The 18,092-nt window shown below is 44.5% G+C and overlaps 1 protein-coding gene across 1 annotated transcript in view; it reads left to right on the forward strand.

The window, feature by feature from the left end:
• The window catches only part of SLC44A3 (solute carrier family 44 member 3), a 339,154-nt gene that overhangs the window by 170,129 nt on the left and 150,933 nt on the right, over window positions 1–18,092 (forward strand). Inside the window, exons 4-6 of the transcript XR_005788769.1 lie at window positions 965–1,020; window positions 5,675–5,791; window positions 16,800–16,975. The gene's annotated coding sequence lies outside the window, so the exon portion shown is untranslated. The remainder of the gene's footprint in view (window positions 1–964; window positions 1,021–5,674; window positions 5,792–16,799; window positions 16,976–18,092) is intronic.

An 18,092-nucleotide genomic window follows, 5' to 3' on the forward strand; every position in this document is an offset into this window, starting at 1 on the left:
AAAGAAAGAAAGAAAGAAAGAAAGAAAGAAAGAAAGAAAGAAAGAAAAAATGTACTGAAGTTATGACCCCTTCCAAATGGATGTACCGAGGTGAAAGCTATGAAACCCTTGTTCTTTGGCCCTTTACATTCAGTTTAACGCAAGGTAGATCCAGTCATCCTCATGATTCACAGATTCCATATTTGCAAATGTGCCAGTGGCTAGAATGTATCTGTTCTCCCCCAATCAGTGCTCCCTGTTCTTCTGCGCTCACTAGAGACAGCATGAAATTTGAGGCGCCCACTGCACTGCTTTCTGGCTTTCTAGCTGAGCAACACCACTGAGTTCCAACAACAGTATGCTCTACCTTCTTGTTTCCACTCTCTTCCTATAAATAAACATCCTTTTCACAGTCTATTTAGTGTCACGTTTTTCACATTTTGGTGTCTTTTCCTGGTGATTTCATGGTTTAAAATGACTCCCAAGCGATGTGCTGACGTGCTGGCCAAGATTGCAAAGCTCCAGGCTCTAAGGGGCCTTATGGAGAGAATACATGCATTAGACGCCATGCAGGCATGAGTTACGGTGCTGTTTGCCGCAAGTTCAATGTTAATGAATCAATAGTATATATAATAAGGTGTCTTTCAACAGAAACATACATAAAACAAGGTTATATATTGATGGGTGGAGGAAACCGCTGTGACCAGAGGATCACAGGAATCTAACCCTGTATTTACATTGAAAGGGTGGTTCAGTGTTTGCTAATTCAACGTTCATAGAAACTTTATGAAACATAACTACCACAAATAATGAGAATATTTTCTCAAGCTTATAACGGCCCTTTTAAGGAATTTCAACTCACATGTGTCTCTTTGTTGTCAGTTTCTGTTCACCCTCACTTATTAAGTATCGATTGTGTGGGAAACATGATGATAGTTTCTTAGAGGGTCCAGAGATGACTAATGCCAGTATCCTTGCCTTTCAGAAGCTTCTGGTCCAACAGAGACAAGAATTTGGATTGATGGAGCCTAACAGCATGAGGTAAGAAAACTAATACCTGTTCAGGTGTTTATCATCACAGAATCATAAACTGCAAGACTTTGAAAAATCTGGCCCACTGCCTCCTCCTCCAATACCGCTCTCACCTGGCTTCCAGGGTACCAAACCATATCCCCATTCTCTCCTAATCCCCACATTCTCCTGCTGCTAAATGTTGGGGTGCCCCAGAACTGAATCCTTGGATCACATTCTATCTACACTCACTTCCTTTGTCATATTATCTGCCTTTCTGATTTTAAATATTAACACTGATGACACTCCCTGACCTCAAAATTCACATAGCCACCTACCTATCTGACTTCTCCATTTGAAAGTGCAAGGGGATGGGGTGCCTGGGTGGCTCAGTTGGTTAAACCATCCAACTCTTGATTTTGGCTTGGGTCATGATGCTGCGGTTCATGAGATCAAGTCCCACATCTCCCTCTCTCTCTCTCTCTCTCTACCCCTTCCCTGCTCTCTCTCATTCTCTCTCTCTCTCTCTCTCTCTCTCTCTCTCTCTCTCTCAAAATAAATAAATCAACATTTTTTTAAAAAAAGAAAACAAAGGTCAAGGGGCATGTCAGAATTATCTCAAACTCCTAATATCGGCTTCTGATCTCACCCCACTCCAACCTTCTTCATGTCAATAAATATGTCACTTTGTCTGTAGAAGATTTATTTCATTTATTTTATTCTATTTATTTTTTCCAAAAATAAATCACACAACAATATATCCACTCACATGTGCTCTTGCCATTTCCCCATCAGGAGATGGAGTCTATTTCCCTCTCTTTGACTCTTGGCAGAACTTTGTAATTGCCTTGATGCATAATGTTGCAGAAGTGAGGCAAGACTTCCACGGTGATGTCATAAGTTTGATACACAAAATACCAACAGCATTTTTCACAAAATTAGAATAAATAATCCTAAAATTTGTATGGCAACACAAAAGACCCCAAACAGCCAAATCAATCTTGAAAAAGAAGAACAAAACTGGAGGTATCACAATCCCAGATTTCAAGATACACTACAAAACTATAGTAATTAAAACAATATGGTAATGGCACAAAAATAGACACATAGATCAATAGAACAGAAAGCCCAGATATAAACTTACGATTATATGGTCAATTAATCTTTGGCAAAGGTGGCAAGAATATGCAATGGAAAAAGTCTCCTTAAATAATGGTGTTAGGAAAACTGGACAGCAAAAGAATTCTGCAAAAGAATGAAATTGGACCACTTTCTTATACCATACACAAAACAAACTCAAAATGGATCAAAGGCCTAAATGTGACCTCTGAAACCATAAAAATTCTAGATGAGAGCACAGGCAGTAATTTCTCTGACATCAGCCATAGCAACATTTTTTTAGGTATGTCTCCTGAAGCAAGAGAAACAAAAGCAAAAATTACCTATTAGGACTATATCAATATAAAAACTTCTGCACAACAAAGGGAACAATCAACAAAACTAAAAGACAACCTACTGAGTGGGAGAAGATATTTACAAATGACAAATCTAATACAGGATTAGTATCCAAAATATATAAAGAACTTATACAAATCAACATCATAAAACCAAATAGCCCAATTAAAAAATGGACAGAAGACATGCACAGACATTTCTCCAAAGAAGACATTCAGATGACCAATAGACACATGAAAAGCTACTCAACCTCACTCATCATCGGGGAAATGCAAATAAAACCAGAATGAGATATCACCTCACACCTGTCAGAATGGCTAAAATCAAAGCCACAGAAACAACAAGTGTTGGCAAGGATGTGGAGAAAAAGGAACCCTCTTGCACTGTGGTGGGAAGGCAAACTGGTGCAGCCACTGTGAAAGACAGTATGGAAGTCCCTCAAAAAAATAAAAAATAGGAATTACCATATGACCTAATAATGCCACTACTGGGTATTTACCCAAAGAATACAAAAACGCTAATTCAAAAGATATATGTACTCCTCTGTTTATTGCAGCATTATTTACAATAGCCAAGATATGGAAGCCACCCAAGTGTCCATTGGCAGATGAAGGATAAAGATGTGGTATAGGGGCACCTGACTGGCTTAGTTGGTTAAGCGTCCAACTCTTGATTTTGGCTCCAGTCATGATTTCACAGTTCGTGGGTTCGAGCCCCACCTCAGGCTCCACAGGTGTGGACCCTGTTTGTGATATTCTCTCTCTCTCCCCACCCCTGCTCCTCCTGTGCTCATGTTTTCTTTCAAAATAAATAAATAAACTTAAAAAAAAGATCTGGAAAGATGTGGTATATATATGCAATAGAGTACTACTCAGACATGAAAAGAATAAAATTTGCCATTTGCAACAGCATGGATGGATCTAGATAGCATAATGTTAACTGAATTAAGTCAGTCAGAGAAAGACAATACCATATGATTTCACTCATGTGGAATTTAGGAAATGAAACAAATGAACGAAGAAAGAAAGAGACACCAAAAACTTAAATATAGAGAACTGATGGTTATCAGAGGGAAGGTGGGTGGGGGGATGGGTGAAATAGGTGAAGGGGATTAAGAGTGCACTTATCGTGATGAGCACTGAGTAATGTATGGAATTGTTGAATCATTACATTGTGCATCGGAAACTAATAAAATCACTGTATTTTAATTACGCTGGAATTAAGAAAATACTTTTCAGGGAAGAAGTTTTTGGTACAAGCTCCACCTGGCTCTCTCTCTTTCTGAGGTGACGCACCCCTGGAACCTTGGAACCCAGACACCAAGGCATGAGGAAGCCAAGCAGCCACATGGAAAGGCCACATATAGATGTGGCCAACAATCAGCATCAACCACCACATATGTGAGTGAGCGAACTCTCAGAAGAAACAAGCCCCCAACGTTGGAGCTGCCTCAGCTGACACTGAGTGAGCAGAGGCAAGCTGTTCCCTCAGAGCGCTACCCAAACTGCAGATTTGTGCGCAAAACAAATGTTGCTGTTGTTTATGCCACCAAGGTAGGACATGACTAGTTATGCAGCAATAGAAATCTGAAACACTCTTATTAGAAATGCTCAGGCCCAAACCTGTGGTCATCCTTGCCACCTCTCTTTCTCTCATACCCCATTCCCAATCGGTCAGAAAATGCTCACAAAACATATCCAGAATCTGACCTCTTCTTGCCACCACCATTGCTACCAATCTTTCAACATAGTTCCTCACAGGAGTTATTTTGGTAGCTTCCCAACTAGCCTCCCTGTTTCCACCCTTGCCCCTCTTCGATCTCATTCTCAACACAGCAGCTAAAGTGATCCTATTAAAAGTATGTCAGATCATATTAACCCTCTAATCAAAAGCTCTAATGGCTTCCCATATCGTGATACAATTTCTTCCAACCTCCCCATGAGCTCTCTGTCCCCATTTCCTACTCTTTTCAGTCCCCAGGTACACTGACTTACTTAATGCTCCCTAGACACACAGGTCTGTTCCCACCTGGGCCTTTGCACATGGTTTACTCCTTTACTTCCCTCAAGTCTTTACTCAAATGTCACCTTTTTCATGAGGATGTTCCCTGCCACCTTAGCCTCCTTCCCTGCTTCATTTTTCTCCACAGCACTCCTCACCACTCACATAATTTTAATTATTTATCTGCTTTCTCAGTTGCCACTTTTCACACCACCACCACCCTCACACACACAGAGACCACAGAGCACATAGTAGAGTGTTAGCTACATGATGTCAGGAGTTTCTGTTTTAGTCACTATTCTATCCCTGGCATCTTAAACAGTACCTGATTGACACATTGAAGGCCATTGATAAGTATCTGTTGAATAAGTGGATGGGATTAAATGCTTAGATCAAGTCATATTATCTAAGTGGCCTTAGGAAAATTTGAGCCCAGTCTTTTGCTCTAGCTTTTATACCATGTAAAATACAGTAAGAGAATACCCAAATTAATCAATAAAGAAAATGTACTGTCTTAGAAATGAGACATCCTGAAATGCTTCCCAAGTTGATTATTTTAGAAGCATGATGATGGTTCCCAGGACATAGCATTTTCTATCTTTTCTCTCTACCATCTTTACTTATTATATATTATGGACTAAATGTTTGTGTCCTCCCCACCCCCCCCACCCCCCCGCCAAAAATTCTTCTGTTGAAACCCTAACCCCAATGTCATGGTATTTGGAGGTGAGCCCTTCAGGAGGTAATCATGACTAGATTAGGTGATGAGGGTGGGGCCCTCATTATGGGATTAACGCCCTTATAAAAAAGAGGAGGAGACACAGGGTTTTTCTTTCCATGTGTGCATACCAAGAAAAGACCATATGAAGACAACCAAAAAGAGTGCCCTCACCAAAAACCTGAGCACCCTTATTTTGGACTTACAGCCTCCAGAACTGTGAGAAATTAATATTTGTTGTTCAAGCCACAGAGCCCATTGTATTTTTTATGGCAGCTCAAGCAGACTAGGGCGGTATGGCAGATATTTCCCCAAGATGGCCACCCCTATATATTTCTTCTATGGCATGTTTTTTATGCAACGAGGCTGATGTTCCTCCCACCAAGAGGTGGTGTCTATGTTGTAGGGGTTGTAGACTGTCAATCCTAATCAACAGAGTGAGGTGGAAGTGATGCTATGTGAAACCAGATGACCGAAAGCATACACCTTCCACTTGGCTCTCTCTTTCAGGATGCTTCCTTGGGAACCTTGACAACATATTGTGAGGAAGCCCATGCCACACGGAGAAGCTGACATGGAGAGGAACTCAACCTTCCCGCCAGCAGGCAGTTCCAATTTGCCAGGCATGTGAGTGAGCCATTTTGGAAGTGGGTCCTTCAGCCACAGTCAAAACTTCAAATAAGTACACCTCCAGCCAACATGTGTTTGCAACCTCATGGGAAACTCCTAAGCCAGAACCTCTCCCAAATTCCTGGCTCACAGAAACCACGAGAGATTTTTGTTGTTTTAAGCCATTAAGTTTTGGGGTAATTTGTTAAGGAGTATTTGTGTGAACCAGATTGATGTCATCTTGGACAAATCCACCGCGATGACTCCTCTGTGACATGAAGCCTTCTTGAGCACAGCACCCACCCCCCAAATTCTTCCTTTTTGTTTAACCACACCCTTAAGTACACTCTTGGAGCATGACATCCTTGATCTGCTCTGGAGATATGACTATGATTCTCAAACATTCTCCTCCTGGGTGGTCTCCCAGTCTCTAAGGCTATGAAAACAGGTCAAAACAGATCTTACAGGAGGTGGGGTCGCAGAGATATCCTCTTGCCACCAGCCAAGACATGCTTCTGTCCATAAGTCCCTTTAATAAATCATTTCTTGATAAGCTGTACTTGTTGGCCTTATTCTTCAGTCTTACAGCCCCTTTGGCCTTTGGAGGACATTTTGTATATACCTCCCTTTCACAGAGCAGTATTGGCTAAATTAATACACTCAACATGTTAGCTTTGTCCTTCATAGTTAAGGCATGGCTGCTACAGCTTCTGACATCTCATCACCGTTTCAGAAAAGCATGACAATATTCTAAGAGCAGAATTAAATTAACCTTATAGGCACCAAGCAACTAGAATCTTTGGAGTTCAACTCTGAACATAGGATTGCAACATTAAGAGCTACAGGACTAGCTAGTTTTTTGTACTCTTGTCAAGCTAGGGCAGGGACCCACTCTAAAATCCACATTATCTTCGCCACTAGTAATCTCACTGATGAAACTGCATTGGTAGCATCCATTATGCTAATTAGAAAGCCACCAATTTCATCAGCAGAAACCTATTTCTAACATTAATTATGTCAGCTGATAAATTATCGCTGATCAGAGATAAAGATAGTGGAAGCTTTTGCAGTAGCTGTTTCTGGAATACAGGTTTCCTAATTAGAGTGCTGGCTTTCCACCTTAGGATGTAAATTCTCAATTAGGACAAATGATAGTACCTAGGCCATCACGTAACTCTGGTATATGAGAACACTCTGCCTGTGGTAAAATATTTTAAAGTATATTACAGACATTACAATGCCCAGTTGGGTCTCTTATCTCAAGTTCATTTCTACATCCCCCTTCACACATCGCCTTCAAGTCTCCCTGTTAGTTTCATTAGTTTCTGAGGAACCAAATCTACTCATACAGGGATAGGTTTTGGGTTTTTTTAATTAAAAAAAAATTTTTTTTTAAGATTTATTTATTTTTGAGAGAGACAGAGACAGAGCTTGAGCGGGGGAGGGGAAGAGCAAGGGGGAGACACAGAATCCGAAGCAGGCTCCGGGCTCCGAGCTGTCAGCACAGAGCCCGATGCGGGGCTTGCACCCACAGACGGTGATATCATGACCTGAGCCGAAGTCGGATGCCCAACCGACTGAGCTACCCAGGCGCCCTGGGATAGGTGGGGTTTTTTTGTTTTGTTTTTTTTTTTTTGATACTCCATCTAGGACAAGCTGCAGAAACTGTTTTGGCTCTGAGATCCGCTAAATGCATGCCCATTTCCCAAGAAAGGTAGTGATCCATGCAGGCAGTTGAGTCCAAACCCGTGTTCAAGAAGGACATACCCCGCGTTTCTTTCACTGCCTCATCACTTGCATCTTGAGTCAGGGATCCTCATTACGGTTGCAGATAGGATTTGGTCCCTTGGTGCCTAACAGATTAAGACCAGAACTGTGTTACTCCAGGCCCCAAGCCCAGCACAGAGCCCGGCACGGGGCTTGACCCCACGACCCTGGGATCATGACCTAAGGCGAAATATAGAGTCGGGCACTCAGCTGAGCCACCCAGGCACCCCAACATACTAAGTGTTTTTTGTGCATCAGCTGATGTCATTCTGGCAGCAGCCCTACATGGAAGGAAGTGTTGTCCTACTATGTGTTTCAGGGAAGTCAAATACCACACCTCAATTCCCACAGAGCTTCTTGTCCAGGTGAAAGAAATCACTGTGCAACACAGCAAGTGCTACCACAGTGGCATGTCCAAAAGCAGAAATGCTGACAAGGAAGAGAGAAAAAAGCTCCCTCCCCACATGAATCTGGAAAGATTCTTTGAAGAGGTACCATTGAAGAATGAGAGGAACTTTACCTGATCAGGAAGAATCTGTTGCCATATTAGATTAACTCAAAAATCAGAAAATGATAAAGAAGAAATCAAGAAGGTCACTGCCACCTAAAAATATCACAATAACGGAAATTACTTGGGTTTTCATAAGGCTATAGATTAACGTAGATGCTGCATCTTTTTTTTTTTTTTTGCAAAGAACAAACAAAAAAAAAACCCACCTCATGATTTCAGTTCTTGCTTCATTTCCTCCTTTATGCTAAGTAATACTGCCCATGAGGCTTCTCTCTTAACCTCCTGCCTGCCCTTCCCCCTGCTTCCAGTCCATATGTCTGTTAATCACGTGGTTATTTTTCCCAGAGCCGAGTGCTTGAGCATACTATATCTTAAGAAATGTGCCAGAACAGGTCAGGGGAGGCCCCTTCACTTTCTAGGAACATTGGCAGCTGCATGAAGGCCTTAAGTGACTGCTTCTTCATTTAGGTTCTGGCTTTAACTTACACGCAATCACATATTTGTAAGTCAGGAAATGTGGAAATGTGAGATTTTTGCTGTTCAGCACTCATGTTCTCCTCCTAGATGATAGGAACTCAGGTGTTCTTGGGGAATCACCTCTTCCCCCAGTCTCAGTCCAAGAGCTTGAAAGTGGTCACCTGTCTCCAGGCCTGGCCAATCAAGGTCACAGTCATACCACATGACCCATGCAGGGCCGATGAGCATCAGCTTGGAACTTTCACGGGTCCTCTTGGGGAAGAGGAATACTCTTCCCATGTTGGTGACAAAGCTGGTGCGATATGAACTTGGCACTATAGCTGCCCATCTTCGCCACCACCTGAGGAGAGCCTACCTGACAATGAGGCTAACATAGTGTCGGTGTTTCTGCTCAGGCTGGTTGTGCCCTTCATGGCTTTCTTCTTGCCCATGCATAAGGCTACTAGTGTCACTGCAACTGCACTACCAGACGAGCTTCTTTTTTTTTTATTTTTTTTTTCAACGTTTATTTATTTTTGGGACAGAGAGAGACAGAGCATGAACGGGGGAGGGGCAGAGAGAGAGGGAGACACAGAATCGGAAACAGGCTCCAGGCTCTGAGCCATCAGCCCAGAGCCCGACGCGGGGCTCGAACTCACGGACCGCGAGATCGTGACCTGGCTGAAGTCGGACGCTTAACCGACTGCGCCACCCAGGCGCCCCTGATGGGGACACAGTGACTGCCGATACTGCCTTTATTCAAGAGGTCAGTGGGGCGCCTGGGTGGCTCAGTCGGTTGAGCGACCAACTTCAGCTCAGGTCATGATCTCACGTTTTGTGAGTTCAAGCCCCGCGTCAGGCTCTGTGCTGACAGCTTGGAGCCTGGAACCTGCTTCGGATTCTGTGTCTCCCTCTCTCTCTGCCCCTGCCCTGCTCACACTCTGTCTCTCTCTCCGTCTCAAAAATAAATAAATACATTTAAAAAAAATTTTTTTTAAATCTCTTTCTTGCTTAGTGCATTCCAACATTGTCCTTGTCCCTGGCCAAGACCTGCCAGCCCCTTCTTCATGTCCCAGAAAGTATATCTGAGTTAGTCTGGAACTCTCTCAAAGCCAGTATCAGCTCCTCCATCAGGAGGGTGACACTGTTTTATGGCCGTTTTATGAAGATTTAGACTCTCTACCTTCCCCTGAGGCTCCAGGGTCTTCATGCAGAAGAACAAGGTGCCAGACTGCCACCTGGACATCTGTGACCTCAACACAGGTGCCGTGTGAGACTGCCTGCTTTTCACACCAATTCCAGACTCCAGGAGAGCCTGAATGAGGCTACATGGAGCATATCCCTTCAAACCAGCATCAATTTGTGACAGTGCTGTTCCTTATGTATGATGCCCAGCTGTCCCTCAGATAGCAGCCTCATGCCCAACCTTATGATTTTCTGAGAGGATACCCTGATTTTGCTCTGCTCCATCTGAATCTCGCTGAAAGTCACGACTGCTGGTGGCCAGGTATGATGTTTCTGGGCCACATTCTGTCCAGCCGGAGCATCTAAGGTATTAACATAACTGGAGGGACTCCTCTGTGGTTTACTTAAGATCCTCTGATCTTCCTGGGCCACTGAAGGAAATATCATAGCTGCATAATGGTCTATAAAATCCGAGTCTACATTCCTGATACTCTACCACACTTCCTGCTAGGAATTAATCACAAGAACAAAGGCCATTCGTGTTTCTATGCAATGCCTTATTTGTGAGCAGATTGCAAAACAACCACAGCTAAACCAGAATTTCAGTCAGATCTCAACTAAGTTTGGTTTGTACTTGTCAAGGTCACTTATCAGCCAATTCCTGGAACTCAGATGCGTTTTCCCATGGAAACAGTAGGACAGACTGTATGAAGGCCTCAGGTCAAGCCATAAGTGCCTGCAGTAACCATGGTACCGAGAGCACAATTTCAAGAACTCCCAATCACTATGTACAATGTTGCCTCTATAGGAAAATGCCTGTCAAGCTCTCATGCCGGGTTCTCAGAACATCTTTCTCAGCCCCACATTTATCCTGGCAGCATGAGAGAATTTCCTCCTTTGATTAAGCGTTCATTCATTCCTACAAATATTTATTGTGCAGCTAATCTGTACCAGCCATTGCTCTAAATACTATAGATATAGCAGTGAACAAAATTTACTCCCTAGATGTTCTGAAATGGGGGCATAGGGTCAGCTGCTACCATATTAACCAGCATAAGGGAGGAAGGGCTACCCAACTGTTTCTTCCAAAATAACTAGGGTGTCCCAAAGGTAAATTTTCATTTATACCCTTGAATGCATACATGAAGACTCTCAGCATGTCAGTTTTCTATCTTAGCAATGTTTACATCTGGGCTTCATTTTGCATCCCGTTTTTCACATCTGGCTGTTGATTCTCAGATGGACCAAAAGCAAATCACCAAGATAAATATTTTCTCATTTTGCATGGGGCAGAGAAGACCCTGGGAAGCACACCGTGTCTTGATTGACTTTGGCTTGAGGGCTTCTAGTACCTTGGGAATCATGAAAGGGCTTGGGGAATCAGGGAGTGATAGCAATGTTCCTCACATCGGTGGAGGTGGCTTTCCAGCCAATCCAGATGGTAAGAAAGAAGTTACATTCTTATGCTTCCCAACCGCTCTGGGAGAACCTTCTGGGTAAAATCAACTGGACTCTTCACCTCTCTAAATGCTGCTTATTTCCTTATGTAATTGAGCATGCTGCTACAAGACTAACTGAAAAACGGGGTTTATGCATTAGTCCTTCACATTCATTCACTCAGAGCACCCAAACTGTCTCTAAATTGAAAGGAATATTGATAATTTTCAAGTACTCTTGCTCCTTATATAGTGGTCCTATAGGTTTACTCCCTACCACCATGTTTGATGTGTTTGTGATTGCTTTAAAAAACAAAATAAAACAAAATCCTTTTTGTTATGGCAGCACAATGAACTCCAAGAATAAAAGATCTTCTGGCATTTGATCGCTCTTCCTTTTCTTTCTTAATAGGCTATTTATATGAAAATATACTTAAAATGCATATTTAAGTATTTTTTTTTGATTTGCAAAATATCCAAAATAGAAATCAGTGACTTCCCAATAGCATCATTAGATCACAGGCTTCCTTGGGACAGGGAATCTTTAGTTCTGTTGCGGAGTGTATGGTGAACAAGATACTAATAATAAACAAAATTTACTAATTTCTAATTAAACAAAAATACTAGTAATAAAATAAAATCTAAGAGCTATACAGATATTGTTCAAAAACTGGTCTGGGCTTTCACTACTAGGGCGTCACATTTTTCTAGTGACCTGACACCAGACAAAGATAAGCAACCTTCTAAAGACACGCACAAAATGTTTCTCCAATATGTCTGCTTAAGTTTATGGGGAGGGGAAAATCATACTTGTTTTATTTGGCAATCATAAACATGACCTAGATATGCGTAGAAGATAACAAAATTCCTTCTCCATAACTCTTATTCCCATTAGAGAATGACTTCTCAAAGGTCATTAGACTAAGTTCAGAGACTCGATGTTGGTAAACAGAGCCTCCCTCTGTCCTCCCGGGAGCAAGTGCAGTCGTGATCCAAACCCTTGCACCAGAACTTGAGACCAGGTACGAGCCCATCGCACCAGAGTCCGGTCCATCCTCATCCCTGTGGCCACTGGTGCCAAACACTGAGAGGGCAGGTGGGGGCGGCTGGGCCTCCTCTCCTTGTTTTTCATCCTCCCATAGGGATAGAATATGGAGGTGCCAACAAAGGAAAGGAGACATGAACAAGTGTTCATCCCCTTTAGGGGTCTGAACATGAAGAACAGGAGCCCAGCCTCGGGGGGAGGTAGCAGCTTGGTGGGGCTTCCTCCCCAGGAGCCCTCCTGCTCTGTCTTCAGACATTTCTGGATTGGAGGGCTTACAGTCACCCAGTTTGACTCCAAGCTCTGCCTTGTTCTGGCTGTGTGACCTTGGACATGCAACTTTCTCATTCATAAAATTAGGAATAATATAAATTCTACCACTTAGGCCTGAGGATAGAATGAGCTAACATTCATACAGGGTAACAGAGCACCACATCTGGTACCTGCAAAGCAGGCCACAGTGGGTTTTACTTCTGTGAAACTACAAAACTTACACTTCCTCTCCCATATTGGAGAAGAGGCTTCTCCGTTTGAGCCCAAAAGATCCAGAGACTTGACAGCGTACAGGTGATGCCCTGAACTCAGCATGATGGTCAATAAAGGGATTCCAACCTCCCGTGCTCTGCAAGTCCCTGAAAACAAGCTCGGTTTGTTCTTTGCGTTCGAGAGTGGTTGACATCACTGCTCTATTTTTTGAAAACAAAATGCCAAAGTCCTGGAGGATGCCTTGCAGAATTTCCCCACACATTTCTCATGCATTTCCTGCAAGTTGACGTTGCAACCCCAGCAGATCAAAAGTTAGGCAACCCTTTTCTTCAATACCACCTACGTAAAGAGCACTGTGCTCTGCTTACAGAGTCATGAAGAGTTGGGGAAAAGAATTTCATAAAATACCCGGGGCTGAATACGAGGATGGTAGCAGTGTAGATGGTGGACTGAGTGCTGAGTTGGGAGGCAGGAAAGCCTGGGTCCTGGACCCATCCCTTCTGTTTCATAACTGTGTGATCTTGGGGCGCCTGGGTGGCTCAGTCAGTTGAGCGTCTGACTTCAGCTCAGGTCACGATCTCTCACTGTCTGTGAGTTTGAGCCCCGCATCGGGCTCTGTGCTGACAGCTCAGAGCCTGGAGCCTGCTTCGTAGTCTGTCTCCCTCCCTCTCTCTCTGCCCCTCCCCTTCTCTCTCTCTCTCTCTCTTTCTCTCAAAAATAAATAAACATTAAAAAAAAACAACCTTGTGATCTCAGTGTAGCGGTCAACCTCTCTGGGCCTATGTGCTCACTTGTACAATGCAGGGGGTGGCCTAAATTGACTAGAAGGTGCCTTTCAGTCTGAGGTTGTGGTTATGGAGGAGAAAGGGGACGTGAAGAGATGTGAGATAAATAACAGAGCAGCAGTGCATCCCAAATCTGGAGACGGCCAGACTAGAGCAAAGGGGTCATCGATTGAGTGGAAAATATAAATTCCCACTTTTCCCAATTAGGGTTAAATGTTTTACATTCTTGAACTGTCTGCTTTCCTCAGCTTATTGGAAGGAACTCGTAATGAGAACATTATGAGTCCTCTGAGTTCATGGGGACAGAAACCTGAGCCGCCGGTGAGAAACTGACCCTCTGGAACGCGGAAATTCTCAGGAGCCTTAATAAGAACATGCACCACTAATCACTTTATTGTGACAAAAGTGTTACAAAACCCTGAGTGAGCCTGGGTCAGAAAGGAAGCTTTAGCTTCCAGGTGGGAGCAAAATGATCTCATGGGAAAGCCAGGCTTTGTTGTTTTTCACCTGTGGATAAAATCCTGCCCTCCACCCCCCCACCCCCACCCCACCACATCATTTCACAAGAAGAATCCGTGTCAACATACACAGACAGCCTTGAGGGAAAACACAGCAGCTTGCTGTGCTGAGGAACAGGCCGAACTGAGGGTGTGCCTCTCCCGGGCCTACTGCCCAGCCATCCACCCTAAAGATAAGCCAGCCCAAACTGGCTAAGGCCAGGTTCTTCCCTGAGCCAGCTGGGGGCGAGCAGGCAGCCCACTGGAATTTTCCAGAGCTTGCAGGCATCAGTGTCGGGGGGCGGGGGGCAGCCAAAGTGCCCGTTCAGCCCGCCCACCTCCCCCAGGCCCAAAGAACCTCACTCCAGTTCCCACCTCTGTTGGAAGAGCTTAGGCAAGAGGTCTCCCATTTCCCAAACCTGGAAAGACCCTGAAATGAATCATAAATATGGAAACACAGAGCTCTCTTGGGATCTCCGTTATAGAAACAGCCGGAAACAGCATGCCTTCTCATCTCCCCATTGATGTCAGCTGACCAGGAGAGTGGGTTTTCAGATCATATGTGGCGACCACTCACGTACACACTGCAAGGTGAGAAAGCCCACTGTCGCCCAAAACAAACACCACCAAACACCGCTACCACGAGGAGGAGCAAACAATAGCCATTAAACCATACATTCGCCCTGAGAAAACAGGCAGAGATGGGTTCCGAACTTGCCAGGAGTTCCCACGCCTTCGTGGCTTTCAATCTTGTCCTCTCCACCTGGAACGCCTTCTTTTGCTGGTTAAGTTGTCCTTGTCTTCAAGACTCTCTGGAGATCAGAAGACCTCTCTCAGAGCACCTGGCCTGCCTCCCACAGCACATGTAGACCGTGTCCTCATTACCAATGCGTGCCAGTGTCTGCATCCTGAGCAGCTCCTGTGTGGGCCCCACGTGCCCGGCTCAGTGTGTAGCCAAGAAAGAGCTCAACAAAAGATTTCAGGCAAATGATTAATGGCCAAATGATGGCCTTCAAAGGGCTTCTACTCCAGGAGTTCCTCGAGAAATTTTATCTCATGTTCCTTTACAACATGGTAGGACTTTGGTTTGGGGCATAAATTTATAATTTTATTGGGTCTTGTCAGTGGTAACATCCTCCTTGCAACTAATCACGGGTGGGGAAAGAGGATAAATTAGCCCCGGCTGCCAAGTACACAGCACCCTGGGAGTGCTACTGGAACGGCAGCATTTTCCAAGCAATGACATCTCCCAATGAAGAGAGAAGCAACTGATTCTTGAGAGAGTATGTTCTATTATTTCCATTGAATTGATTAGCAACTGAGGCAGAAAAGTTTCATGGCCAAGAGTCATGATCGTGCAGAATTGCTACAAGAAAGCCCGTTGTTCATTCATTGACCTAACATCTATTTGGCAGGGACCTCCACGGTGCCAGGCACTTTGCTAGGCACGTGGGGTGGTGGTCGAAACAGACTTGGTCTCTGTCATCATGGCGAGACCGTGGGAGCACGGACATCAGACACATAAATATATAATTGAAGGTTGCAATTAACGTTATAAAGGAAAAGCACAGGATACCATGAGAGACAATATAATGGGGGCTGCTGATGTTTATTTATTAAGAACCTAGTGTGTGTCAGGGATTCTGCAATGTTCAGACTTGGCTCATTTGACCACAGCCCTCAAGAACGAAGTCATGGCAGAGACCCAGTGTTCTCCGCTAGGGAGGTCCTATGGCTTTTCTGTGGTCCCGGTCTTCTCATCTGTCAGACGTAGAGACCACAGCAACCTCTCTACTTGCTGTACATCTGAGCGTGATCAATGCTCAAGCACTTTGTCTTCTAAAAATACGGGGTAAAGCTAGTACTGAATAAAAGCTTTTACAGAAATAAGCTGTTATTTCCTTGAGTTCAGATTTATATTCAACAAACAGAACTCATTTCCTCAACCATCCCAACTCCAAATTTTTATATACAAAGGGTTGTGGGGTGGGGGGTTTGTTCTGTTTTGTCTGTTTGCCGTTTTTAAAAAGCCTATATAGGGGCGCCTGGGTGGCTCAGTTGGTTAAGTGTCCGACTTCAGCTCACGTCATGATCTCGCAGTCCATGAGTTCGAGCCCCGGGTCGGGCTCTGTGCTGACCGCTCAGAGCCTGGAGCCTGCTTCAGATTCTGTGTCTCCCTCTCTCTCTGACCCTCCCCCATTCATGCTCTGTCTCTCTGTCTCAAAAATAAATAAACGTTAAAAAAATAAATAAATAAAAATAAAAATAAAAAGCCTATGTAGCACTGTTAAAGGTAAAACCACAGGGATGAAGATGTATGCTTTCCCCAGGAGCACAGCATGGGAAGGTCACCTTTCTTTCTCTGAGTCTGAGACATGGAGCCTCCTCATCTGAAATCAGCCAGGGAGCGTCTGGCCTCATGTTTGTTGTCTCCTCCACCTTAGTCCACCCCACAAGGAGACAGTGTGAGACAACAAAGAGAATGAGACAGAAACTGGGGCCCTCTGGCTCTGAGGGGGAGGCCAACCACCCACCCCGGACTTTTCCCTTTCACCCCGCGGGCAGCTGCAGGCCTCCACCTGCAGGCTGGGCTTCCGGGCCCTGACCTCCAGCTGAGGCAGGGAGGGAGGGAGGGAGGGATCCCCAGTCCCCGGGCCCAGGTGATTAAAATAGAGCCCAGAATGAGGTCTTGTCGGAACGGACAGAGCGTGAAGGTCCAGTGCCGGGGGGCCAGGGCTGGCTGGTGTTGGGGTGCAGCTCTGGGCAGGCGAACTGCAGGACGCCAGGAGGGCCACCGGGGCAGGGTGGGGAGCTATGTGGCAAGAAAGCAGAGTTTGGCTCAGGCCCTGCCCTCCCCCCAGGTCTGACTTTTCTCCTGCACTGCCTCCTTCCTGCCTGGGGCAACCGGGGACTCAGCCTCTGCCCTGTGAGAGAAGAGAGACGAGATTCACCTAGTGAATTCCTTGTGGCCCAAGTGCAAGAGGCTGGAAGGACCTCCTCTAGAGAAGCACTGCACAGGAGACGCGTCGGCAGAGCGGTAGGTCTCAGAGGTCAGCCTCTTTCTTCTCGTATGAGGCTGGGGGGTGACGGCGCACAGTTCATTGGGGCTCCCCGGGCCCTTTCATCCTTGCAGCTACTGTTGGAGATTCTTGTTTAATTATTATTATGTATTTTTTAAAGTTTATTTCCTTCTTGTAATTTTTGAGAGAGCGAGCACCAGTGGAGGGGGGGCAGGGAGACGGGGAGAGAGAATCCCAAGAAGGCTCTGCACCGTCAGCACAGAGCTCCATGTGGGGCTCAAACTCACAAACCGCGAGACCATGCATGACCTGAGCCGAAGGGGGATGCTTAACCACCTGAGCCACCGAGGTGCCCCTGCATTTGGAGATTCCAAAGGAAGAAGTTCGTGGGTCCCTGGCACTCTTCATTTTTTTTTCCTTGCTCATAAAAAGCGTGGCTACTATGTGCCTCCTTATAACGCTGTTACAGAACCATTGGCTACATTCTCTGTGCTGTACGTTTCACCAGTAGTTCGGGGCTGTTTTTGTTTGTAAATATGGGTTTTGAATATGGCAAACAGATTGAATGAAAGAACAAATATTTAAACATATTCTGAAAATGAATACTTCTAATTCCATTATTTAAAAATGATCTATTTCTTATCAAAAACAACATCTTGTAGGCTTCTCAAGAATTCTCATTTATTATCCACCATTGTTTGATCCCACGAGAACATTTGCTTTTCATTTGTAAATATGTCTTCTTTGGAGCCCTTCCGTGATTTATTTGGTTATTATAACTACTAACTTAGAAAGGATTATCTAAAATGTATTCAGTCATAGAACTTCACATCTGGAAGGGTCATTAGTGGTCATTTAATCCAATATCCCTCCCAGAGCAGAAATTCCTTCCACAACCTTGGTCAGTGGTATGCATGAATACCTCCTACATCGGCAAGCTCACTACCTTCTATGAAAGCCTCATCTGTTTTTTTTTTGTGTGTGTGCTGTTAATTTTTTTTTTGAAATTTATTGTCAAATTGGTTTTCATACAACACCCAGTGCTCATCCCAAAAGGTGCCCTCCTCAATACCCATTACCCACCCTCCCCTCCCTTCCACCCCCCATCAACCCTCAGTTTGTTCTCAGTTTTTA

The sequence above is a fragment of the Herpailurus yagouaroundi genome, unplaced genomic scaffold (genome assembly GCF_014898765.1).
Source record: "Herpailurus yagouaroundi ecotype Mexico unplaced genomic scaffold, PumYag 77, whole genome shotgun sequence".
NCBI classification, from domain to species: Eukaryota; Metazoa; Chordata; class Mammalia; order Carnivora; family Felidae; genus Herpailurus; species Herpailurus yagouaroundi.